Below are 26,392 nucleotides of genomic sequence, written 5' to 3'. Positions count from 1 at the left end.
GTTTCAAATGTCTGCGAGTTGTGTAACTGAGGCGGGAAGCGAGGACCAGCCCGGTATTCACATGTAGGATGTGGAAAACCGCCTCAAAACCACATCCAGGCTGGCCGGCACACCGGCCGGCTTCGTTAATCCACCGGGAGGAATCGATTCGGGGCCGGCGCGCCTACCCGAGTCCAGGAAGCAGTGCGTTAGCGCTCTCGGCTATCCTGGTGGGTCGTAAAACTGAAACAAAAAACAATATGTGTTAGCATATGCGCATACATACACGCACATACAGAGCCTACTCTCGCGTGTTCAAAAATAAACATAAAAAAATTTAATATTCAACAACTAGCACCCACAGTGTAACCTGGTTAAAGCCTTATAGGAATGAAGAGAATGGAATACGCAGCGAGGACAGCAATAGCGACGCACAGGATGAGCCAGAACTCCTCCGACATACACACACCAAAAAAAGTTTTGCATCACCTCGGTTCAGAGAGTTCCAGAACCTGTACAGAAAACTGTAATAGAGATCAACAGCCGGCCGGTGTGGCCGTGCGGTTAAAGGCGCTTCAGTCTGGAACCGCGTGACCGCAACGGTCGCAGGTTCGAATCCTGCCTCGGGCATGGATGTGTGTGATGTCCTTAGGTTAGTTAGGTTTAATTCGTTCTAAGTTCTAGGCGACTGATGACCTCAGAAGTTAAGTCGCATAGTGCTCAGAGCCATTTGAGCCAGATCAACATAAACATCATTTACGCCCTTTTTATTGGTCATGAAAACCGCACAGTACATCTTGTACCACCATACAGTGAGACATTCAGAGGTAGTGGTCCAGAAATTCTGTACACACAGGTACCTTCAACACTCAGTAGCACGTCTGCTTGCATTGATGCATGCCTGTATTCGTCGTGGCATACTATCCAAAACTATATCAAAGCACTGTTGGTCCAGATTGTCCCACTCCTCAACGGCGATTCGGCGTAGATCCCTCAGAGTGGTTGGTGAGTCACGTCGTCCATAAACAGCACTTTTCAAACCATCCAAGACATGTTCGATGGGGTTCATGTCTGGAGAACATGCTGGCCACTCTAGTCGAGCGATGTCGTTATCCTGAAGACAGTCATCCACAAGATGTGCACGATGGGGGCGCGAATTGTCGTCCATGAAGACGAATGCCTCGCGATATGCTGCCGATATAGTTGCGCTATCGGTCGCAGGATGGCAGTCACGTATCTTACAGCCATTACGGCACCTTCCATGACCACCATCGGCGTACGTCGGCCATACATAATGTTACCCCAAAACATGAGAGAACCTCCATCTTGCTGCACTCCTTGGACAGTGTGTCTAAAGCATCAGCCTGACCGGGTTGCCTCCAAACACGCCTCCGAGGATTGTCTGGTTGAAGGTATAGGCTACACTCATCGATGAAGAGAACGTGATGGCAATCCTGAGAGGTCCATTCGGCATGTCGTTGGGCCCATCTGTTCCGCGCTGCATGGTGTCGTGGTTGCAATGATGGACCTCGCCATGGACATCGAGAGTGAAGTTGGGCATCAAGCAGTCTATTGCGCACAGTTTGAGTCGTAATACGACGTCCTGTGGCTGCACGAAAAGCATTATTCAACATGGTGGCGTTACTGTCAGGGCTCCTCCGAGACATAATCCGTAGGTAGCGGTCATACACTGCAGCAGCAGCTATGGGCGGCCTGAGGGAGGCATGTCATCGACGGTTCCTGTCTCTCTGTATCTCCTCCATGTCCAAACAATATCGCTTTGGTTCAGTGAGACGCCTGGGCACGTCCCTTGTTGAGAGCCCTTTCTGGCACAAAGTAACAATTGGGACGCCATCAAGCCGCGGTATTGATCGTCTATGCATGGTTGAACTACAGACCCGGTGTAATGCCTGGAACTGATCTGCTGTCGGACCCCCTCCGTCTAATAGGCGCTGCTTATGCACGATTCTTTACATCTTTGGGCGGGTTTAGTGACGTGTCTGAACAGACAAATGGACTGTGTCTGTGATACAATATCCACAGTCAACGTCTATTTTCAGGAGTTCTGGGAACTGGTTTCATGCAAAAAAAATTTTATATATGTACTTTCAGAGGTCGTTCACGAATACCTTCTGGTATTTTGTTATAATCGACTCACGATCTATGACGGCTCAATACAGATTAATAATGCAATTACTGTTTATTTCGATTGTTAGCGAAATAACCCTTTGCTTCTGTGGAAACGCCTTCAGAAGTGTACTGTGGTGCGGTTTCCGTCAACGTGGGAACAGCTCGGCATAGCGTAGTATTGTTGGTCTTCCAACGGATTCAGTGAACCCACACACGAGGTACACATCGGCCACCTCTTCATGAGTGGATCTATCGTTAAATACTGTGTACCACTGTTAACGTATGACTAATCATCATCATCATCAGCCAATTCAATCATTAGATGATGTGGCCTCTTCGAGTCGTAGATTCAGGTAGGCTTTCAGAAGTCTTCTCCAAGTGGGACGGTCTTGGGCAGTTCTCTGCCAGGTGTTACCAGCGATCTTCTTGATGTCTTTGTCCCATCTGTCTGGTGGTCTTCCTCTAGGTCTCCGGTGCTCTCTCGGACTCCACTCCAGTACTAGCTTCGTCCATCTGTTTTCTTGTGACGTGGCCAGCCCACTGCCATTTCAAGGAACCTACTCTCTCTAAGATGTCATTAACCTTCGTCACAGACCGGATGTAATCTGCCCTTTTCCTGTCCTTTCTTGTATAGCCCAGCATTGATCTCTCCATGGCTCTCTGTGCTGTCCTAAGTTTCCCTTTTGTAAACGAGTTCAGTGTCCATGTCTCGCAGCCATACGTCATCACAGGGAGAATGCATTGATCAAATACTGCTTTCTTCAGATTTACTGGCATTTTTGATGTCAATACTTTTGAATTCTACTCAAATGCTTGCCAGCCAAGCTTGATGCGTCGATAGATTTCTGGCCTTATGTCTCCCTTCATATTTATAATCTGGCCAAGGTAGACACATTCACTGACCTCTTCTAGTAGACTGTCTTTGGCTTTCACATCTCCAGCTACTGGATGAATAAAGCCGAGCACTAATGAATGCAAACTTGTGACCGAAGACTAATGCGGGGATGTTATTTACCTCAGCAGTAAGTACCTTGAGCGCAAGTACCATTAGTCAGTAGAACTAGTTTGTTTCCAGACTAGATACGCAGTGCATGCGGTCGACATTTGGGCGCTATTTTCAGTGCAACAAAGATACTAAGCAAAGTGAGGCAAGAAACCAAATTAAATACAAGAACTCTGTAACGAGCCGCCGGAGCCCGTGTGTTTCTGATAACAAAACATTCAGATAGTATCGCTGAAACAAACTTTGAATGTGTACCGATGCAGCTCCAGTTCATCCTGTAGACTCCGTTCGTGAAGAAGAGCTGCTCAGGTCTGGCGACCTAAATGTGGCTAAACGCTTGAGACACTGCTTTTTGGATAGCGGGGCGCTGGCTGTGTTATACGTTCGCCGTTCAATTTCGTCTGTTGAGCCGCCGCCCCGCCGCCTGGCTCCGGGCAGCAAGTCAAAGCAGAGGACCCACCACCGCTGACCGTTATATTATGTACTAAGGATGCAAAACTCATGAGACACCTCCTAATATCGTGTCCGATTTCCTTTTGCCTGATGTAGTAAAGATGCTTGACGTGGAAAGGGCTCAGCAAGTCGTTCGAAATCCCTTGCAGAAGTAGAGCCATGATGCCTCTATAGCGGTCCATAATTTTTGCTAGAACTGACCTCTCTATTGTGTTTCATAAATGATCGATAGGATTCGTGTCGGGCGATCTGTGTGGCTAAAACATCCGCTCGAATCGTCTGTAATGTTCTTCAGACCAATCTCGAATAATTGTGGCTCGGTGACATGGCATCGTCGTTTGGTAACATATAGTCCATGAAGGGCTGCAAATGGTCTCCAAGTATCCGAACAATTTCCTTTCTGGTCAATGATCGGTTTCGTTGGACCAGAGAGCCCCGTCCATTCCATGTAAACAAGCTTATACCATTGCGGACCCACCACCAGTGTGCACAGTGATTTGTTGACAACTTGGTGCCTGCCCCTGTGGTTGAGCGGTTCTAGGCCCTTCAGTCTGGAACCGCGCGACCGCTACGGTCGCAGGTTCTAATTCTGCCCCGGGCATGGATTTGTGTGATGTCCTTAGGTTAGTTAGGTTTAAGTTCTAAAAGACTGATGACCTCAGCTGTTAAATCCCATAGTGCTCAGAGCCATTATTTTGACAACTTGGTTCTGACAATACCATCAGCGCTTACCAACTGAAATCGGGGCTCATCTGACCAGGCCACGGATTTCCACTCCTCTAGGGTCCAACCGACATGGTTACGATCCCGGAAGATGCGCTGCGTGCGATGTAGTGCTGTCGGCAAAGGTACTCGTTGCTACCACAGCCAATTCACGTTATTGGCACGGTTTTCACCATGGTAGGGCGTTCTGGGCGCTTGGCCTGTCAATTTATACTTATTTCTAAGGTACTTTTGCAAACATATCACCTCCGTCACAAACAAGCGCATTACTGCACTCATCTTTACCACCTTTCGAATGTCTTCAAAAGAAAAGAACCGTTGCACAAAAAAGTACTTCCTTCAATATCTCGTGTGATAGAAGCGTTACCATTCTTGATAATCCAACAATATTAAGGTGTGTCATCACTTGCCAGATATCTTGTGACGTTACGAGCAGTATGTCCATCATACACGAATTATTCAAAAAACGTTAGCTTTAGTAGAGTATCAAGTAGGTGCAAATTGCTGTAAGAAGACAGGATCGGGTAGGTGAGTGATTGTGGTAAGTGCTCCGAGTCACTACTGCGAGCCGCCAGAGAGGTTTGGGGCCACCGTACAGTGGACCACTGAGTCGGTCTAGCTTGTAATTCGCGTGACGGTTTGGTAGAGTTGTGCTGCCTCTTGCTTGTGAGTGCCCAACAAACGTGTTCAAAGTCTGACTTGTTCAAACTAAAGGTTTCAAATATTCACTAAAATCATAAGGGCCACTTCCAGACATGCCACAGAAAATCTGGTGACAACGTTAAAATCGGAAGAAAGAGACGAATTCAGTAAAATTAAAATCATCTGTGTATGCAGTAAACATTAACAAAGTCGTTAACGTTTGTATGTAAAACTGTTTGTAATAAAAGTAAGAAAAGCTATACACATGCTACGTATGTTATGACACCATTGGATAGGTCGTATTTCACGGCTGTAAAACGATCTTAAAACTGATGAGACACAATAAGTATTACAAATAATTTACTTAAGAGTTGGGTAATAGAGCCCTCTTCAGATACACAGTAGGTTAACATCAGCGTGAATGATTTATATTGTTATATCATTTTGTTTATGTTTCTCTAATGGGACTTTTTATAATTTAATGTTTGCAAGATTGTCTTTTAGGTAGCATAGTGTGGCATATGCAATATAAATAACAGTTCATTATTGTATAATGTTTAATGTGAATGATGTAATATGTGTCTGAAAATTGTCTAAACTTGTACAACACATATGACTGAAATACCTGAAAATTTTAAATCATGTGCTCTTGAGATGCTGACCTAGTTCCAAGACGCTTACTTACTGTAATAGTATGTCACGTGATGGAAGTGCTAACGAGGCAAGCAGAGCCTGGTTCAAGATCTTATGATACTGGTGTCTGGTTGGGTAAGTTCGTACTGAGGTTTGAGTGGCTAGTGACTTGCTTATGTTTGATATGAATACAATGATAGCAACCTTTCTGTGCTTAGGCTACATCATTAACGTGAAAGATCATTCCTTCCTTATCTCCTTTATTTAACAATTTTTTCATTTATATAGGTATCTACTAGACACGTCTTATGAATAATTCTGTAAGTGATTAAAGTAAGAGAGCACAACTGAACCGATAATTTGCAGACAGTCCATACTAGGTGTCCCAGGAGAAATGGTCAATGTTCAGGGATGTGACAAGAAGGATCGTTCGAAGGAAAAGAGTCTAGTAAACATGGGATCCAACCTTAAGAGCTTTAATCAGTTCTTTATCTTCGGTACTGTGAAACAAATCTCTTCTTCTGCAAAGATCTTTGCTTTCCATATTTTGGGAGGAGGCAATATGGCTGAAACAGCACCACATATTGTCTGGTGAACATGATCTCTCAAATGCATACCTTAAGAGCTACGAGTAGAAGAGTCGTGTTTCACAGTAACAAAGATGAAATAGTATACATAGCTCCCTAGGTACGCATTTTAGAGTCCATGTTTCCTTAACATTTTTTGTCCATACTCCCACCCCTAAAATATGGAAAGCAAAGAGTTAGCAGTGGAAGAGGTTTGTTTCACATTATCCAAGATGAAGAAGTGCTCACATATCATAAGGTGTATATTTTAGAGTCCCTATTTATTAGACTTCTTTGCATCGAATACTGGTTCCTGTTATATACCTGAATATTGGTCATTTCTCCTGGGATTCCCTGTACTGATATTTAAAGTTGTGCACTTGCCCACTGGTGGTTACATACTAACAAATTGATACTGCTGGTGATTGATTTCACAATACTGATCGGTTACCAAAACTACCAGTAGAGTCGGCACTGCTTGGCCTCGTACGGGATTAAAAAAGCTGTAGTTCGTCCCGTTGCTACGTCGTTTCGGCATCTATAAACACTGACGAAATAAAAAGATACATCATCAACAACACAGACTGAAGTTGTACTACTCTGCACCTGGAAAGGTACCTGTCGCGCGAATGACAGAGAAACTTTCCCTCTCTCTCTCTACATCTGCATCAACATGATTTCTCTGCAATTCACATTTAATTGCTTGGCAGAGGGTTCATCGAACCACACTAATACTATCTCTCTACCATTACACTCCCGAACAGCGCGCGGGAAAAACGAACACCTAAACCATTCTGTTCGAGCTCTGATTTCCCTTATTTTATTTTGATGATCATTCCTACCTATGTAGGTTGGGCTCAACAAAATATTTTCGCATTCGGAAGAGAAAGCTCAAATTGTTCAAATGGCTCTGAGCACTATGGGTCTTAACATCTATGGTCATCAGTCCCCTAGAACTTAGAACTACTTAAACCTAACTAACCTAAGGACATCACACAACACCCAGTCATCACGAGGCAGAGAAAATCCCTGACCCCGCCGGGAATCGAACCCGGGAACCCGGGCGCGGGAAGCGAAATCGCTACCGCACGACCACGAGCTGCGGACAGGAAGAGAAAGTTGGTGACTGATATTTCGTAAATAGATCTCGCCGTGACGAAAAACGTCTTTGCTTTAATGACTTCCATCCCAACTCGCTTATCATATCTGCCACACTCTCTCCCCTATTAAGTGATAATACAAAACGAGCTGCCCTTTTTGCAAACTTTCGACGTCCTCCGTCAATCCCACCTCTCTGTCTCTCTCTCTCTCTCTCTCTCTCTCTCTCTCTCTGTATCTCCCTATCCCCTCCCCACCCCTCTCACTCTCTCCCAGAAATGCGCCATATTATATTTATCATGGATAACTGAAGACCGCAAACATTCAACCAAAGTTTGACTTGTTCGTATAGCGTAGTGCGAGAAAGGGATGTAACCCACGCGTGGATCGAATCCTTGCAGCAGATTAACGATCCTAGGCATGTACACACACCTGCCTGAGCGTGGATTCATCTACATGATTACTATGTCTGGCAGGAGATTCATCGAACCACCTTTAAGCTACTTGCTTTCTATTCCACTCTCAAATAACGTACGGGAAAACGAACAATGAAACCCTTGTGAGGCCTGATGTCTCTTATTTTATTGTGGTAAGTATTTCTCCCTAGATAGGTGAGTGCTAAAAAAATATTTTCACTCTCTGAGGAAAATGTTGGTGATTGAAATTTCATGAGAAGGTCCTGCGTCAAAGAAAGACGCCACCACAATTCGTATACCACATCTGTGACACTCTCTTCCCTATTTCCCTGTAGTACAGAACGAGTTGCCCTTCCTTGAACTTTTTCGATGTCCTCCGTCAGTCCTATCCGATGCGGATCCCGCACCACACAGCAATGCTCCAGAAGAGGGCGGACAAGCGTAGTGTGCAGACTCTTTAGTAGACCCGTTATATTTCCTAAATGTTCTCCAATAAATGGCATCTTTGGTTTTCTTTTCCCATAATATTATCTATGTGATCGTTTTAATTTAAATTTCTTATAATTGTGACCCCCAAGTGCTTAGTTGAGTTTATAGCCTTTAGATCTTTAGCGGATTTCTTCCAGAACTCATGTGGATGACGTCACACTGTTCATTATTTGCAATCAATTGCCAGTATTTCACAATACAGATATCTTGTCTGAATCATTTTGGAATTCGTTTTGATTATCTGATCACTCTACAAGATGATAAATGACGGCATCATCTGCAAACAATCTCGGATGGCTGCTCATATTGTCTTCTAAATCGTTTACGTAAATCAGGACCAACAGAGGGCCTATAACACTTCCTTGGGGAACGCTAGGTATTACTTCTGCTTCACTCGATGACTTTCAATCACTTGTTATACGAAGTATGACATTTCCGACTGGAAATCACCGAATCCAGTCACACAACTGAGACTCTGCTCCATACGCACGCAATTTAATTAGAAGTCGCTTGTGAGGAACGATGTCAATAGCCTTCTGGAAAGCTAAAAATATGGAATCAATTTGACGTCCTCTACCACGACTGGAAATCACCGAATCCAGTCACACAACTGAAACTCTGCTCCATAGGCACGCAATTTAATTAGAAGTCGCTTGTGAGGAACGGTGTCAATAGCCTTCTGGAAAGCTAAAAATATGGAATCAATTTGACGTCCTCTACCAATAGCACTCATTACTTCATGAGAATAAAGGGTTGGTTGTGTTTCAAAAGAAAGATATTTACTGTACCTGTGTTGGCTATTTGTCAGTAGCTCTTAACGTTCGAATACAGTACATGTTCCAAAATCCTACTGCAAATCGACGTTAGTGATATGGGTCTTTTATTCGGGTGGTATTCCACCTTCGTTTAGGCAAATGTTGTGTTAGTCCTCTAATTCGGCCTCAGAGAACATGGTGCACAGTTTAAATATGACAGCACACAGAACAATGTTCCTTCTCCTAGTATGTGCTTCGTTATTTTAAATTTGTTCATGAAAGTAAAATGTTACCGGAAGAAGGGTACATTACGTAACCGCTAAGAAAAGAAAACATGTAATCATAAAACTGGCAAGAAGGGGCCATCTTTGTTAGTCGTTTCTTACGGCATAAAATGTTTTTTACACGTGCTAGTCTACTTTCTCTCTTAAGCAAGAATTAGCTTCAGGCCAAGCTGTTGTCGTTGAACAGTAGCTATCTTCGTAACGAGAAACCGTGACATCGTAAATGTAGGGAGTCAATTTTGCAAAACAATAATAATGATCACAGTCGAACTTCGTTTAAAACTTGGGCTGCAGGTTCGACTTACAAACGTGTAGAAACCGGAAAACAACAGTGCGCTTACGGCAGGCGATAGCCGGGCCACCAAGTTGACTAGTTCCAACTAATTTACCAGCCAAGAATTATTGTAACAAACTTCTTTAGCACGAGAACACATGGTTTCGTACTAAGCTACAAAAATAAATACGAAATAATTCAAACAACACGAACACAGAATGCAAGTTATAGGAATGCTACAACGTGACATCACTAATACTCGAAGAATAAGAAAGGAATGATCAGTTCTTTTAGTTTAACAAAAAGATGAAAAATGCGTTTCACAGGTAATACCTAATATCAAAATATAAAGTTCAGTCAGGGTCAGTGCTCAACATGAAATGTGTTTTTACAAGACGGTGGGCAGAACTTCCTCCTCCCCCCACCACCTTTACGTAATCTTGACAACCGTGGCGTCAGGAAGGACATGTGGCCTCAATGCCAAATAACATAATAAAAGGTGGTGCTATACCAGAGAGGGAAACGAAAGGTTCAAAAATGGCTCTGAGCACTATGGGACTTAACTTCTGAGGTCATCAGTCCCCTAGAACTTAGAACTACTTAAACCTAACTAACCCAAGGACATCACACACATCCATGCCCGAGGCAGATTTCGAACCTGCGACCATAGCCACCGCACCGTTCCAGACTGTAGCGCCTAGAACCGCTCGGTCACCACGACCGGCGGAAAGAAAGGAAGAATGGAACTTGTTTGACGGTACTGAAATTCGACTCGTATTATTTGTGATGCCAGTTTCGTGATGGTGTCCTCAGTAGACATAGATCTTTGTACGCCATGGAAAAAAAGGAGTCGTAAATTCATTCCTCCGGCAGCTTCAAAGAAACCCCATTCACATAGTGTAACATCGCTAAGATGTGCCTCTGACGAAAAGGCTGCGGGTAAATATTTACTCGGAAGCTGGCGGGAGGAGGTCGTGGGGGTGGAGGGCAGAGCTTTCGCAAGCAGGATAATTACAGCGCGCGCCACTGATGCGAGTTGTGAAGAGGCTCTTAAGCGGCGCGGCTATTACGTCGGCAAAGTGTGGCTGCAGGGGATGGCGGTGGAGCCGGAGGACTCGATATTGATGGCAGCTGGTTGTGGGAGGGGGCAGGACGTTTCACGACGCGAAACACTCCGAAGCGGCTAAGGAACGCGGTTCGCGTTTTGCACTGGTGCTCGCTTCCCTCCCAGCACAGGGTGGCACATTTTCTTTAATCGCATTGAGCACGGAAAACTGGCGCGTCGGAGGCGCGTGTTGCCTGTAAACTGGTGGCGAGAGGATGTAAGGGGCGGCCTCTGCGTCCTTCTTCTTGTTCTTTTTCTTCGGGGAAGGTTCTGCATGGAGTGCAGCACGGTGGGCCGACACGGCCTCCTTGCCCGGTGTCTCGGCACCGTCGGTTTTGCGCCCTAACTGCGTCGTTAAGTATTGAGGCATAGTATTACTTCGTTTGATTTTATTGGCCCTGTCTTATTGCACTTGCACTTCCTCTCGGCCAGAAAGGACGGAAATCATATTCCGACAGCTTGTTAGAAAAACGGGACAGGTGCGAGTAAAAATCGCGCTTTGACGATGCAGTGAAAAATTATGCTCGTAGACGATATAATAACAATAATTTTAGATGGCTCAATTGCCTGGTGCTACAAGTCTTTCTATTGGCGGTTTGTATGTCCCTTACCTACTCCAGTTATCCAACCGAGGCAACAGAACCTACAGTTTAACGCAGAATCCGAACCACGTGTTGTTTCTGGCGACGCCTCATATATCTGAGAGGTGAAGGTTAGAAAAAAACGAACACTGAAAAATCCGTGGTGCGATCGAGATTCGATCCCGCGGCCTTTCGGATTCCAAACACATTTTTTTATTGTCTAGATCTATTGACTAGAGCCGGCCGTGGTGGCTGAGCGGTTCTAGGCGCTTCAGTCTGGAACCGCGCGACCGCTACGGTCGCAGGTTCGAATCCTGCCTGCGGCATGGATGTGTGAGATGTCCTTAGGTTAGTTAGCTTCACACCTAGCTGGAGATGCTGAGTCAAAGCTTTGCCAAAGCCATAATCGTTAGTGGATCTGCCTTGTTCGTGGTAGAACATCCACTTTCTTCAAAAGAATCTGACCTTGCTTTCAGTTACCTTCAATATATCGGCTATCATCTACTTACTTAGGTGAGCAGTACAAAGAAATGCAAGGTAATATAAATAAGCACCTAGACGAGGCGAGAAATCTTAATCTATACTGTGATGGCTGGGGCAATCTAAAAAATGAATCCAACTTCGTAGTTTCAAAACCTGAACCACTTGTTGTTGAGTTTGTAATGACTAAAAGCAAGGCGACAATGCCGTGTACCTAGCTCACCTTCTCACAAATGTTTTGGAGAAGTATGGACCATAAAGGCTCTGCCAAGAACATGAATCTAGTGAAGGATGATTTCTCTCACATATTCCCACTTGGCTGCCCACCTTATCTATTAAACTTGTTGTGTTCCAATGTTTTAGGCCGTCAAATAATCAAAACTGTCGTGGCAAATGGAATAGAGGTTGTCAAAACAGTAAAGCAGAGCCGCCTTTTACAAGGAGTGTTCGATAAAATATCAGCTGAAAAAATATTCAAAGATAGGATTTCACTGAAGTTTCCAGGAAAGACATGATGGGGAGCCGTCTTATTTGGCTTAAAAACTTGCAGTCAAACAAAGTTGTCTTATAAACCTTAATTGTAAACGAAAGGGCGCTGTCATATCTAAAGTCTGAATTAAAAAAGAAAGTCCTGGATGATGACATTTTCTGGGTGTGAGTTGCGAAGATTATAGAGCTCATGAACGTAGTCATTCATTTGATTATAGGTTTAGGTTTAAATGAGCCCCAAGTTCACAAAATAGTCACAAAGTTTAATAAGGTAGTAGAAGTTCTCACCTAGAAACTACGGTCCTCTCCACTGTAATCTGCAGAAGTCACTTTTATCTAAATTCCAAGCTAGGAAGGTCTTCGATGTGTCTTCTAACCACCTTGCAGCTTAATATTCTTCATCCAGAAATACACGGGAGTAACCTGATGCCTATCGAGATGCTTGATGCAATAAACTTTGTTTGTGGAACATCAAAAAACTCTGAACCATATGTTATTCGGTTTAGAGAGAACTTTGCTGACTGTAGGGACAAACAAGGAATTGGGCTCAGATAATTTATGTGGGAAAGAGTGGACTCTCACCCTCGGGACGATAAAAACTGTCGTGTAAATCCTTTGTTGTGGTAGAATGTTTTAAGGGGCTCCGGAAAGGCTCAAAATCATGAAAAGTTCAATTTTTACTTTTTTGCGTTTTCTGAATCTGCAGACTATTACCTTTTAATAGATATGTAATTTATTCAATTCCGAAGACTACAACTATTTTAAAATTTTTTTTTGAAATGTGTTCTACATGGGCGTGACCCACTGTGGCGCTGTTAAACTGCTGTCAAATGGTGTTATTATTAACGTCCGTGTTCATCAGGTACATTTTAGTGATGTGAGATAAAGTATGTGTTGTGGCTAACCTGTCATGGTTCAATATATATCGCTGGTGTGATTGTCGATTGTTTCATGTTTATTTACTCTGTCGTTATCTCGAAAATATTCGTAATTAATTCTGTTTCTTGAGTCTCTGTTTTGTTGAGGTATAATAATGAGTAAAAGTAAAGTTATTAGAAATCCTCTGAAGGCTTTTAAGAAAAGGAGAAATGTTGGAAAGCCAAACGTATGTGTTATTACTGTAAACAATAAAGACGATAACCAAGTGAGTGAACCTAACCTCTCAAGTACACCTGCCCATAGCAGTCAAAGTGGGAAAGAAAATACTTCACAGAAGAAGCTTGGTTCAATGAGTGAAAACTATGAATGTTTTATGGGCGAATCGGATGTGAATGAAATATTTGATATGTCGGTTCTCAAAGGAATTTTTTCAAACTGTGTAAGATGTATTCATTGTAGTGAAGTTGGTCTGGAACTCTCCATAATAAAGCACGTAGGACTTGCTAGTGAAATACAACTGAAATGTGGTAAGTGTTCATACATGACCACCTTTTGGAACAGTGTTGCAGTAACTGCAACTGAAGAAAATGGTAGCAAAACCTACGAACACAACATTAGATTTGTTTATTCCTTGCGTTCAGTTGGTAAGGGTGCTACTGCAGGTGCAATTTTCTGTGGCATCATGAATCTTCCAAATCCCCTAACCAAGTTTACGACCTATAATAAATTAATAGGGTCTAAAGTAGAAGATGTCTGTATAGAATCTATGAAGAACGCTGTGGAAGAGGCAGTAATGGAAAATAAAGGTAACAGAGATTTGACTGCAGCGTTCGATGGTACCTGGCATAAACGGGGACACACATCTCTTCATGGTGTAGTATCTGCCACCAGTATGTATACAGGGAAAGTTTTAGATGTAGCAGTAATATCAAAGTATTGTAGATGTCCACAAAAATATAAAGGTACACATGAAAATAATTGCAAAGCTAACTATAGTGGCAGTAGTGGAGGAATGGAAGTGGCTGGTGTTGCCAGTATATTCCAGCGTTCTGAGGCATGTGATAAAGTGCGATATGTTAATTACCTTGGTGACGGTGATTCTAAAAGTTTCAAACATGTTCAAGGACTGAAGCCCTATGGTGATGATGTTGTAGTGCAGAAATTTGAGTGTATTGGACACGTACAGAAGCGAATGGGAACAAGACTTCGGCGACTGAAAGCTTCATACAAAAAACAAAAACTCAGTGATGGTAAAGGGTTGGATGGGAAGGGAAGGTTAACTGACAGTGTAATTGACAAAATACAGAACTATTATGGAATAGCTATTAGGCAAAATACACAAAGTGTCGAGGAAATGAAGAAGTCTGTTTGGGCTCTTTTTTTTTTCATACTTCTTCAACCGATGAAAATCCCCAACATAGCTTGTGTCCCAAAGAAGAAGACAGTTGGTGTAAATATAACAAAGGATTGCTAACTGGTGAAGTGTACACTCATAAGCATAGTCTGCCTCATGCAATAATGGAGGTGATAAAACCTATTTTCAGAGACTTAGCAGCATCTGAACTGTTGAAAAAGTGTATTCAGGGAAAAACTCAAAACCCCAATGAAAGTGTAAATAGTGTTATATGGTCGAGAATCCCCAAGACTGTATTTGTTGGAATAGAAACACTTCACTTTGGTGTGTATGATGCTGTTGCGACTTTCAATGATGGCAACATTGTAAGGTGCAAGGTATTTAGAAATATGGGAATGAAGATAGGTTCTAACATGGTACGAGCGATGCTTGCTTTAGACAAGGAACGCCTTTGGGCTGCAGACAGGGCTGTAAAGAGTCTAGAAATACAAGCAAGAGTAAACAGGAGGAGGAACAAGAGGAAGCTGGTGGAGGAGTTTGCAGAGGATGAAGATAATCCATCCTATGGACCTGGAATGCACTAAAAAGTTAATTCAATCTTTGTCGCTCGATTCCCAAAACTTTTATTTTCTCATACTAATTACATGTTTTCTAAGGATCTTCCAAACATATTTGTTTCAAACTATCAGTAAATGTTACACAGTACCTTCTGCATAATTTAACACAGCCTTTTTCCAAAAAACTGTATATTTTTGAGTATATAAATAAAAAATTGCAAAAAAATGTTGTGAATTTTCATTACAATTGAAAAAAAATCATCTTTAATAACTGAACTAAAATTTTGTAAAATCCCTGTGTTAAGTTGTAGCCCATATTCCAATAAATAATCTGTAAAAAGTTCAACTTCCTACCTCAAATACTTTGTGAGGAAAGATGTAATTTATAAGCGTTATTTTAACATTGCAAGTATAGGGCGTTCCGGAGCCCCTTAAGAGGAACTTGTGAACTGGAAGAAGTTTCCGTAAAAATTCTGTGTGCGTCAGTTATATCTGCTGGAGTAGTGTATTACTTCAGAAATTGTGAATGGATCCACAGTAAAAAAGAAACCGATTCACATGACAGAGTGCGATAAAACCTACCTGCCTCTTCTATAGATGGAAGTTGATGAACGGAGCAATAGCACGTCCTAAGCCTGTTGATCCTAAAGAAAAACCCATACTGAACAGTCCAAGCAAGGACAAAATGGAAAGGAATCAAGCGGTCAGCGAGGAATCAGTTTCAGGAATATCTGAGGCACAGTCGAAACTTCATGATTCTTCTTCAGCCTACCTACAAATATCAAGAAACTATCCAAGAGCAAATTTTTAATGTTTTTGTAGTTGTGTAATATAAGTAAAATGTTACCTATACGTTAGCTATTTAATATAATGTATACTTTATTTCAGAAATAGCCATTAAACTTTAGTGTTGTTTTCTTTTTGTACTTCTCCAATGATTGATCTCATTAAAAACGTAAAAAGTTATGTTTACAGTGCAGATTATTTCCTCTAATAATTCTCCCGTAACTCTCAAGCAACTTTTTCAACTTGGTTACCCAACCACTAAAGAAGCAGTGTTGCAAAACACCTTTTCTAATACAAAATATCAGCTTAATTTTTTTGTAAGTCACACTCAACATATAAGGCATTTATCCTGAGCAAATGCTGCAACTTATAAATGCCCAGGCATTTTACGCCACTACCGCTGGAAGTGAACGACAGTGGACACACAGAGCACGTCCCCACTGCACGGCTGGGAAAGCTGGACTGCTTCATCGCTGGACTACTAGTCCTGACTTGTACATAAATACACTCCTGGAAATGGAAAAAAGAACACATTGACACCGGTGTGTCAGACCCACCATACTTGCTCCGGACACTGCGAGAGGGCTGTACAAGCAATGATCACACGCACGGCACAGCGGACACACCAGGAACCGCGGTGTTGGCCGTCGAATGGCGCTAGCTGCGCAGCATTTGTGCACCGCTGCCGTCAGTGTCAGCCAGTTTGCCGTGGCATACGGAGCTCCATCGCAGTCTTTAACACTGGTAGCATGCCGCGACAGCGTGGACGTGAACCGTATGTGCAGTTGACGGACTTTGAGCGAGGGCGTATAGTGGGCATGCGGGAGGCCGGGTGGACGTACCGCCGAATTGCTCAACACGTGGGGCGTGAGGTCTCCACAGTACATCGATGTTGTCGCCAGTGGTCGGCGGAAGGTGCACGTGCCCGTCGAGCTGGGACCGGACCGCAGCGACGCACGGATGCACGCCAAGACCGTAGGATCCTACGCAGTGCCGTAGGGGACCGCACCGCCACTTCCCAGCAAATTAGGGACACTGTTGCTCCTGGGGTATTGGCGAGGACCATTCGCAACCGTCTCCATGAAGCTGGGCTACGGTCCCGCACACCGTTAGGCCGTCTTCCGCTCACGCCCCAACATCGTGCAGCCCGCCTCCAGTGGTGTCGCGACAGGCGTGAATGGAGGGACGAATGGAGACGTGTCGTCTTCAGCGATGAGAGTCGCTTCTGCCTTGGTGCCAATGATGGTCGTATGCGTGTTTGGCGCCGTGCAGGTGAGCGCCACAATCAGGACTGCATACGACCGAGGCACACAGGGCCAACACCCGGCATCATGGTGTGGGGAGCGATCTCCTACACTGGCCGTACACCACTGGTGATCGTCGATGGGACACTGAATAGTGCACGGTACATCCAAACCGTCATCGAACCCATCGTTCTACCATTCCTAGACCGGCAAGGGAACTTGCTGTTCCAACAGGACAATGCACGTCCGCATGTATCCCGTGCCACCCAACGTGCTCTAGAAGGTGTAAGTCAACTACCCTGGCCAGCAAGATCTCCGGATCTGTCCCCCATTGAGCATGTTTGGGACTGGATGAAGCGTCGTCTCACGCGGTCTGCACGTCCAGCACGAACGCTGGTCCAACTGAGGCGCCAGGTGGAAATGGCATGGCAAGCCGTTCCACAAGACTACATCCAGCATCTCTACGACCGCCTCCATGGGAGAATAGCAGCCTGCATTGCTGCGAAAGGTGGATATACACTGTACTAGTGCCGACATTGTGCATGCTCTGTTGCCTGTGTCTATGTGCCTGTGGTTCTGTCAGTGTGATCATGTGATGTATCTGACACCAGGAATGTGTCAATAAAGTTTCCCCTTCCTGGGACAATGATTCACGGTGTTCTTATTTCAATTTCCAGGAGTGTAGTTCATGTGCAGCAGACGTGACCAAACAGCGCTTCACTAGCACGAGCGCTTCGGTCGTGCTCCTGCTCAGTTCTCCAAGCGCGGGGGAGAGTGGGAATGCGGGGCGAGGGCAGTGCGAACAATGAAGCCTGCAGCGGGACGCCGCTAGATGCGGACAGCCTACGGCGGCGCGGTTCCTTCCGTCCCATTACGACGAACCTGCACCTACCTGTGAACATTGTCTCAGCATATCATCAGTAGGGAAGCCGAGCGAAACCTACTGTACTTCGACGTGAACCAGGCTGCAATTAAAGTCACTAATCTACTTTTCGGGCCGGTCGCGTTGGCCGTGCGGTTCTGGCGCTGCAGTCCGGAACCGCGGGACTGCTACGGTCGCAGGTTCGAATCCTGCCTCGGGCATGGGTGTGTGTGATGTCCTTAGGTTAGTTAGGTTTAAGTATTTCTAAGTTCTAGGGGACTTATGACCTAAGATGTTGAGTCCCATAGTGCTCAGAGCCATTTTCGACTTTTCGGGAGAAAGTTTTCACACGAAACGAAAGCTTGGAAATTTTGTCCTTAATTAATATATTTTGAAACTTAGGTGAACAAGTATCACATCCAAGCCCGTGCTAGTCTTAACACAGTCACTCACAATCTCTTTCACTCACGTTAGCAAGTTTATGGTGTTGCATTTCCCGAAAACGTAATAGCTACAAAAATACGGATTGTTTTTGGTTGAGAATGCTCGACAAATATTAAGTTTGTCGGTACCTAATGCAGTACAGTTTTTAGCCACCAACCTGCTCAATACGCCACGCGGAATTTATGTCTTTTCTCGTCCCAAAATTCACTTAAAAATTCCGAAATTTCTACACACACATCAAAATAATTATGCCGTCACCTTACAACACTTTTGATGTAACTCTTCAGGCTTTCCCGGCGAGAACACCGGGGAAGAGACATTACAAGCAGCGCCAGGCGGGCGCGGACGGCAAAGAGAGCACCTAGCGCCCTCTGGGCATAAATACTGGACAAGATCCTCCAACACGGCAGTCTCAGGTAGCACCTGAAGAAGGCAACGAGTTACGTGGCCGAAATATTGTGGCAGAGCGACACAAACATCCGGCAGTAGACCCGATTGTTTCACATGTCAACACTTTGGATGTATGAAGCACTGCTAGATCCCGCAACTTTTCATTTCCATCGGAAATACTACTACACACGTCCGAACTGTTTCATGGCTAGGCTCCGACTCCTCTCTAGAATACCCTAAGTCTTCTCTACCAGCAGAAAGAATATTGCTTTACCATTGGTCAGTTTACCCAACAGCCAATAGCAAAACAACATTCTCCCGCGTCAGTCCGCGCCTATCATCAGTAACCAATCGCAAAATACTAAACCTAACGACTGCACTATTTACCGACGTAATTATCTAACATGCTGAAGTTTTGTTTATGCATAAAGTTATTTATACCTGAATTAACTTTCTCTTTATCGTAAATTTACTTTACAAATCTATTCTACAAAAATCCCCTTTGTCCACATCCATACCTCTTCGAAATGTTCCCACACTAAATCCCACCACATAACTCGTTAAACAATTATTTTCATATTAACGTTAAACCACACTCACGCATCATTCATACTGCTAAAACACATTTATAACACTTTACATACATAAAAAGACATAATCACACTTTATGAAAATACTAGAACAGTTTATGAAAAACATTCTATTACTTTAGTGCACTCTAGTGGGCACAATCGAAACTAAATCACAGTCCCCTATCCAATACTGTCCTCTATCGGCTTATACATAAACTACGTGGGCGTCCAGTCTCACGTCACCATCTGTCACTATCCAGCTCTGAGATACATCTCCCACTTAACCGCCTCCAAAGCAGGATCGGTATACGGCGCTATGTCTCAAGTCACCTTTTCAGAGGCCAAGCTACGTCAAATTAGATTTATGCTCTGCATTAGGAGTACCATCACGTCTATGCAGTTGTCCAGAAAAGAAGTATTCAAGCAGTTATTCTTTCAATGACAAACGGGAATTGCTTACTTTTCGTATCGTATAGAAGCCAAGCAAAGAGCTTAATATGCCACTGCACTATAATGAGCTGGAAAAATATTTACGACCCCAGCCACCAAATCCATACAAAGCAGTTGTTTTCTGACTAATGGTGGTGAACACTGGCTCACCCGAAGGCAGCCATTAGGAAATAAAAGGAAATGTAAGTAGAGTGGTGACTAAATCTCTTACTGTTGGCGTCACAAATTATCTGTTCCTTAAGTGACTTAGTGCAAGGGGAGAATCATTTGGTAACAGATTTAACGCACAAGACTGATGCTATCAAACAAAAATTGATCATGTGGGAAAATGAGCTTCAAGTTCATGACTGAAACATTTCCCATAACGCAAGGTAGACATTTGTGGACCAGATATGACTTAATACGCTTGAGTAATTGAAACGATTGCTCAAATAAATTGCAAGATATTACACGACTGGAGATAGATTTCGATTTATTTTTCAGATCATTTTCGCTTTCCGCTGCTAATGTACCTCATTACTTCCGACTTGAGGGGATGGATGTACAGCGGAGCCCCCAGCTGAACGACATGTTTGCCCAGTCCAGGAATTCGCAAGTCTTTTACGAAATGTTACACCAAGAGCAATATTGTCGGCTGCACAGCCACGTCGCTTAAGTTATTTCAGTTTTTGCATCAACAATGTGTGTGAAACGTTTTTTTCTTATTCGGATTTAACAGATCACAATCTAGTAACTATATCATGAACTAGAGATCCAGAATTATTAGGTGTTCTAAAATCGAAATTTGTATTACTTTGAAAATATCACAACGTAATGTTAAATGTCTATATGTAAGGCTTTTCGTAGTTCCCCGTCTTAACACTATGTAATGTATTTATTGAACTGGGTAATAAAATTTCCTTGACAAGAAAATAAAAATCTGAAAATAGACACATGCGAGAAACGGCTTCTTATAAAAATATGCTGCAATTTTTTGTCTCTTAGAAATAGCTGCATTGCATTGCAAACACGTCTTCCTGAGCTTCTCATGTGTGTAGCCTCCAGCGTGCAACTGTCTCACTCGCAGCTGATTGGAACAGCACAGTTGTGGGTCAAGTGCGCTCTGGAAAAGCAAACGTTGGCCACGAACCATCCTGTAAGTAGGCTGTTTAGGTTTTTATATTGGTAACGCCACGTAGCGCTCTGTATGAAAATCACTGGCTGTGCTGTGTGCAGTCTGTGTCTGGGTGGCATTGTTGTAATATTCGCTATTGTAGTGTTGGGCTGTTGGCTGTTAACAGCGCGTAACGTTGGGCAGTTGGAGGAGAGCCGCCAGCAGTGGAGGATGTGGGGAAGTGAGATGGCGGATTTTTGACAGCGGATGATCTGAACGTGTGTCCATCAGAAACAGTACATTTGTAAGAATGGATGTCATGAACTGCTACATATATTACGACTTTTGAACACTATTAAGGTAAATACATTGTTTGTTCTCTATCAAAATCTTTCATTTGCTAACTATGCCTATCAGTAGTTAGTGCCTTCAGTAGTTTGAATCTTTTATTTACCTGGCAGTAGTGGCGCTCGCTGTATTGCAGTAGTTCGAGTAACGAAGATTTTTGTGAGGTAAGTGATTTGTGAAACGTATAGGTTAATTTAGTCAGGGCCATTCTCTTATAGGGATTATTGAAAGACAGATTGCGTTGCGCTAAAAAATATTGTGTGTCAGTTTAGTGTTGATCAGAATAGGAAAAGAGCGAAATGTCTGAGTACGTTCAGTTCTGCTCAGCTGTTTGAAAATCAAATAACGTAAGGGATTTACCAGCACAGTAACTCAATAATTTTTCTAAGGGGACGTTTCATATGTCGACCCTTAGCCGAGGATACCTCACTGAAATCTTCTGATTTTTTTCTTGTAGTTTGTGTAATTAGTGTAGCTATTGTTTATTGCTAGCGCGTAATCATAGAGAGAATTTTCTTTGTAGTTGTACTTCTCCTTCTTGTACAGTAAAACAGTTGTGGCATGCATGTAGATTTGCACCAAGTATTTCGCAGCAGCGCTTGCAATTAACTAGATACTATTTTCAGTGCTATGTTAATGTGTTCTCTTATTTTGCTCTTCAAATTGTGCTTTTATATGTTTTCGTGTGAAATATTGTGACAATAATGGCGTGTGAAGAACGTAACACTAGGCTCCAAAGTAAACTGAGAAATAATAGTGACGACGACCGTAGCTTATCAGCACCACTGTGTAATGAATTAACAGCCATTCAAAGTGGTAATTTGGTAATTATGCATAGGGAAATGGAGCGGGCGGCAAATAATGGCGTAGACAGAGAAACAATTAGTGAACAGGGAAGCATTATCGATCGATCGGTCGGCAACCGCTCGCCTCAGGAATCCGAAATGACAGGACACAATCTCGCAAATACTGTAGATTCAGGTTTTGGGTCCTCAGCGTTTTCTCAAATAAATCTAGACACATTTTCTGCTTGTCAAAATGTGAATGTTGCCGGTGCAAATTCACTGCCGAAAAGCACTGAGGAACATGTTTCAGACACCAGCGCATTGTTACTACAATTAATACAACAAATGGGACAAACACAGCAAAAGCTTCAAAAGTTAGACACAATGGAACAAAATCTTCAAAAGTTAGACACAATGGAACAAAATCTTCAAAAGTTGGACACAATGGAACAAAATCTTCAAAAGTTAGACACAATGGAACAAAATCTTCAAAAAGTAGACACAATGGAACAAAATTTTCAAAGCTTAGACGCCACGTTTGAACAAACACGTGAAGAATTAACTACTGAGTTACATAAAATCGAATCGAAATGTCAAAAAGTCTGTAATGACGTAAAAATACAAATTTGAGAGCATTTCCAACCTATTTTTTCGCAGCATGAAAATACATTACAGAGTCACGAAGCAGCCATAAAAGAACTGCAAACTATTGTTCATGAAAATCATGAGACCTTGCAAGCTAAGATTGATTCAGTTGCATTTACCGATTCGGTTACGCAACTTGCAAAAACTCAGGAAAACTTAAAGGACACAGTAAATACGATTTCAACACAAATGGACACTCTGAAACTTGGTTCAGAAAAACACACTGAGGAAATAAGGTCACTACTGGAGAAAGTAGCCGAACTTTCGGATCAGTTCACTAACTTATCTGCAAAGGTAGATGATGATCTGAATGACACAAGACCTGTAGCCTTCACTGACACAGAGGAGTACCAACAAATTAGGAAATTCAAACAAAATCAGAATCAAATTAATATGCAACACCAAAGACAAATCCGGGAAGTACAAGATCAGTTGACACAGGTAATACAACAATTACATATCTCAGAGGACACTCGCGCTCCAATACGGGAAGAGGGACATAGAAATATGGAACAGCCACAAAATAATAACAAAGGGCACTTCGGAAATTGTGAAAGAAATTGGCAAGGTACATGGAATTTTGAGATGGAATCGCCGAAACGACGTTACTATGACCGACATGCGACTCGTCGACATGATGATTTTGAATATAAGCTGTTTATTACTACACGTAAATTCAAAACATTTAAGAAATCCGGCAACGACATTCATCCACAAGCGTGGCTTCATTAATTCTCTCATTGTTTTCCTCCCAGCTAGTCATTAGACCACAGATTAGAATTTATGTGTGGCTATTTAGAGAATGAACCATCTGTAAGAATGCGATTGGTCATTCACGATTGTCACAGTGAAGGAAAATTTTATCATCCCTTCCTCTCAGCATATTGGTCTCAAGCCACACAAGACTGAGTAAAACATAGCATCATAATGATGAAACATTTCGAACAATCTGAATTTTCCAGTCTTGTGAAATATTTTGAAGACATGTTGCTCAAGAATCAGTACCTCTCAAACCCTCACCGCCCCTCAGAACTTATCCGCATTTGCTTAATGAAATTGCCTGAACATTTACTACATATTATTTTGGCAGGACGTTGCAAAGATGACATTGAAGCTTTTCAGGGACTGTTACAAGAATTGGAAATTGACACTGACAATCGCGGAACGCGAAAACAGAAGAACAACAATTACAGGTCACATCTGTCACAATTCCGTGATGACAGAAATAATAAATGGACATGACAAGGCTATTCTTACAACACAAATCGTGACCAAAACAGACACCACCCATATGATAACCACTGACAGAATAATAATAGTTACAGGGAAAGATCACCTCTCCGCAGTAATGACTATCACAGAGACAATCAGAGAAACAGACAATATGGGAACCAAAATAATTATTATCAAGGGAGACAGAAGAACTTCAGACACAACGGTCCTCTGCGCTGTTACGACTCAGGGAGAAGTTCTCCACCACGTGACCAACAAGCAAATAATTACAGAAATTACCGACATGACGACAGACGATATAATCATAACGACAGACCTGAATTTCATCAGAAATGGCGAGATCCAAACAGGGCAGGGGTATCTCTACAAGGTTAATTTGTAGAAGTTAGGTCTCCTAATCCCAATAACGACGAGCGCCAACAAAGAGACAGACAATGACTCACACCGCAGGCAGCCACTTGCGCCGGCTGGCTCAGCGAAAAATAACATAGACGTTAACTTGAGAAAAATTCCAGTATTCCTTACCGACGTATACCACATGATAATTGCATTGAAGTTGAAACTCTTCGTACTAGGAAGAGAAAAGGATTGCACCACATTTCACATGTAAAATCGTTTATTGAGAGATAATCTGTTTTTTAACTTAGACTTTGCTATAAAATTGTTCACTTTACATTACTAGTATGTACAAATCTTTAACATATTGCAGCGTGTCAGCAACTGTGAAATGTACAGCAAATAAACAATGTTTTCTGCCTTCAGTTGCAAGGTAATTTTACTCGTTTACCTAGGTTTCGATTCCAGTAATGGAATCTTCTTCAGAACCTATAAATTAAACCACATATGGACATATATTACTCACTAAAATGCATTATCAGTCTAATGATTGAATAATGAAGAAATTGTGATACTTACAACAATGAAATTATTTTGTGAGCCAAACACTGGTCATGTCACAGATTAAAAATTAAAACATTAAAGACGCATAATCATAAGATTATGTCAGTCAAAATTAAAACCATTAGGGCGAACGTAGACGGAGCTGCGCCGGCCATAAATCAGGACCACACGTAAGCGGCTCCAAAACTAGGCGTCGTGAGCCGTTACGCGGCGAGGCTCAGCCGCGGCCAAGCGCATGCGCAAGCGCAAGCGCAGGAGCGAGAGACAAACTGTCTCAAAATTACTTAGAGCAAATATACATATAAACAAAATGTAACTGAAAGCTTACAATAATATTTTAAAAAAAAAATTATACCTTGGCTTTGTAGTTTGTTCTCAGGTAAATTGTTTAATGTTGCTATACCAATAGATAGGTATGTCAATTGTAAGACAGCTTTCAGTTACATTTTGTTTATATGTATATTTGCTCTAAGTAATTTTGAGACAGTTTGTCTCTCGCTCCTGCGCTTGCGCTTGCGCATGCGCTTGGCCGCGGCCGAGCCTCGCCGCGTAACGGCTCACGACGCCTAGTTTTGGAGCCGCTTACGTGTGGTCCTGATTTATGGCCGGCGCAGCTCCGTCTACGTTCGCCCTATTGGTTTTAATTTTGACTGACATAATCTTATGATTATGCGTCTTTAATGATTTAATTTTTAATCTGTGACATGACCAGTGTTTGGCTCACAAAATAATTTCATTGTTGTAAGTATCACAATTTCTTCATTATTCAATCATTAGACTGATAATGCATTTTAGTGAGTAATATATGTCCATATGTGGTTTAATTTATAGGTTCTGAAGAAGATTCCATTACTGGAATCGAAACCTAGGTAAACGAGTAAAATTACCTTGCAACTGAAGGCTGAAAACATTGTTTATTTGCTGTACATTTCACAGTTGCTGACACGCTGCAATATGTTAAAGATTTGTAAATTTGTACCTGCCGAGGCAAGTAAAGCAGCTAACAGATATATGGACTTAGTGTATAAAATACTGAAAACAGGTATGGCAATATCTTTCATTAAGCAATGCAAGCTGTCAAATGTAGTACCTGATTTTGTAAAAGGCTATATTAATAACAAAGTTTGTAATAAGTCCCCTGGTCTTAAAAGGAAACTCGTACACCAGATTTTAAATGAAAGAAGTGCTGAGTTGTACTCCAAGAAAGACAGCCTGAATGAAGAAGCTTATGAACTGTATCTTGAACTTTCAAAAATTTTTAAGACTACCTATAATTTTCAAATTGATTCGTTTTGGATGCATATTAGTTTATGGTTAGCAAACCGTAAAACCGAAATTAGTGTTAGACATGAAAGAAAGCTAGCCAAATTATTAAAATATGTTGAGGTTTCTGGCGTTCATAACACATGTAAAGGGGCGGCCGCCCTAACCCAATGTTACGAACGCGTAGTGAATAAGACTAATATTTGTTTCTCCAAAGCTGAGAACGAGCTTTTATGTAAAGGTTTCAAGTTTAATGTACAACCTAAATGTACTTCTCAAAGTGTAGAAAATTTAATTGTCGACCTCAAAGTTGGGCTTGATTGTTCTAAAATAGCAAAAAATGCGCAAACAAGAATAGCTTATGACGCCTGTAAAATTGTCCAAAAAGATTACTCTGTTCAAAATCCTGTTTCTACTGTACATAAAACGTTGAAGAGCATTAATCTTAAGCTTAAAAATCATGAAGCACTGACAACTAAGGCCGATA

The sequence above is a fragment of the Schistocerca cancellata genome, chromosome 1, assembly GCF_023864275.1.
Source record: "Schistocerca cancellata isolate TAMUIC-IGC-003103 chromosome 1, iqSchCanc2.1, whole genome shotgun sequence".
Classification (NCBI taxonomy): domain Eukaryota; kingdom Metazoa; phylum Arthropoda; class Insecta; order Orthoptera; family Acrididae; genus Schistocerca; species Schistocerca cancellata.
Note: the sequence above shows the minus strand (reverse complement) of the source record.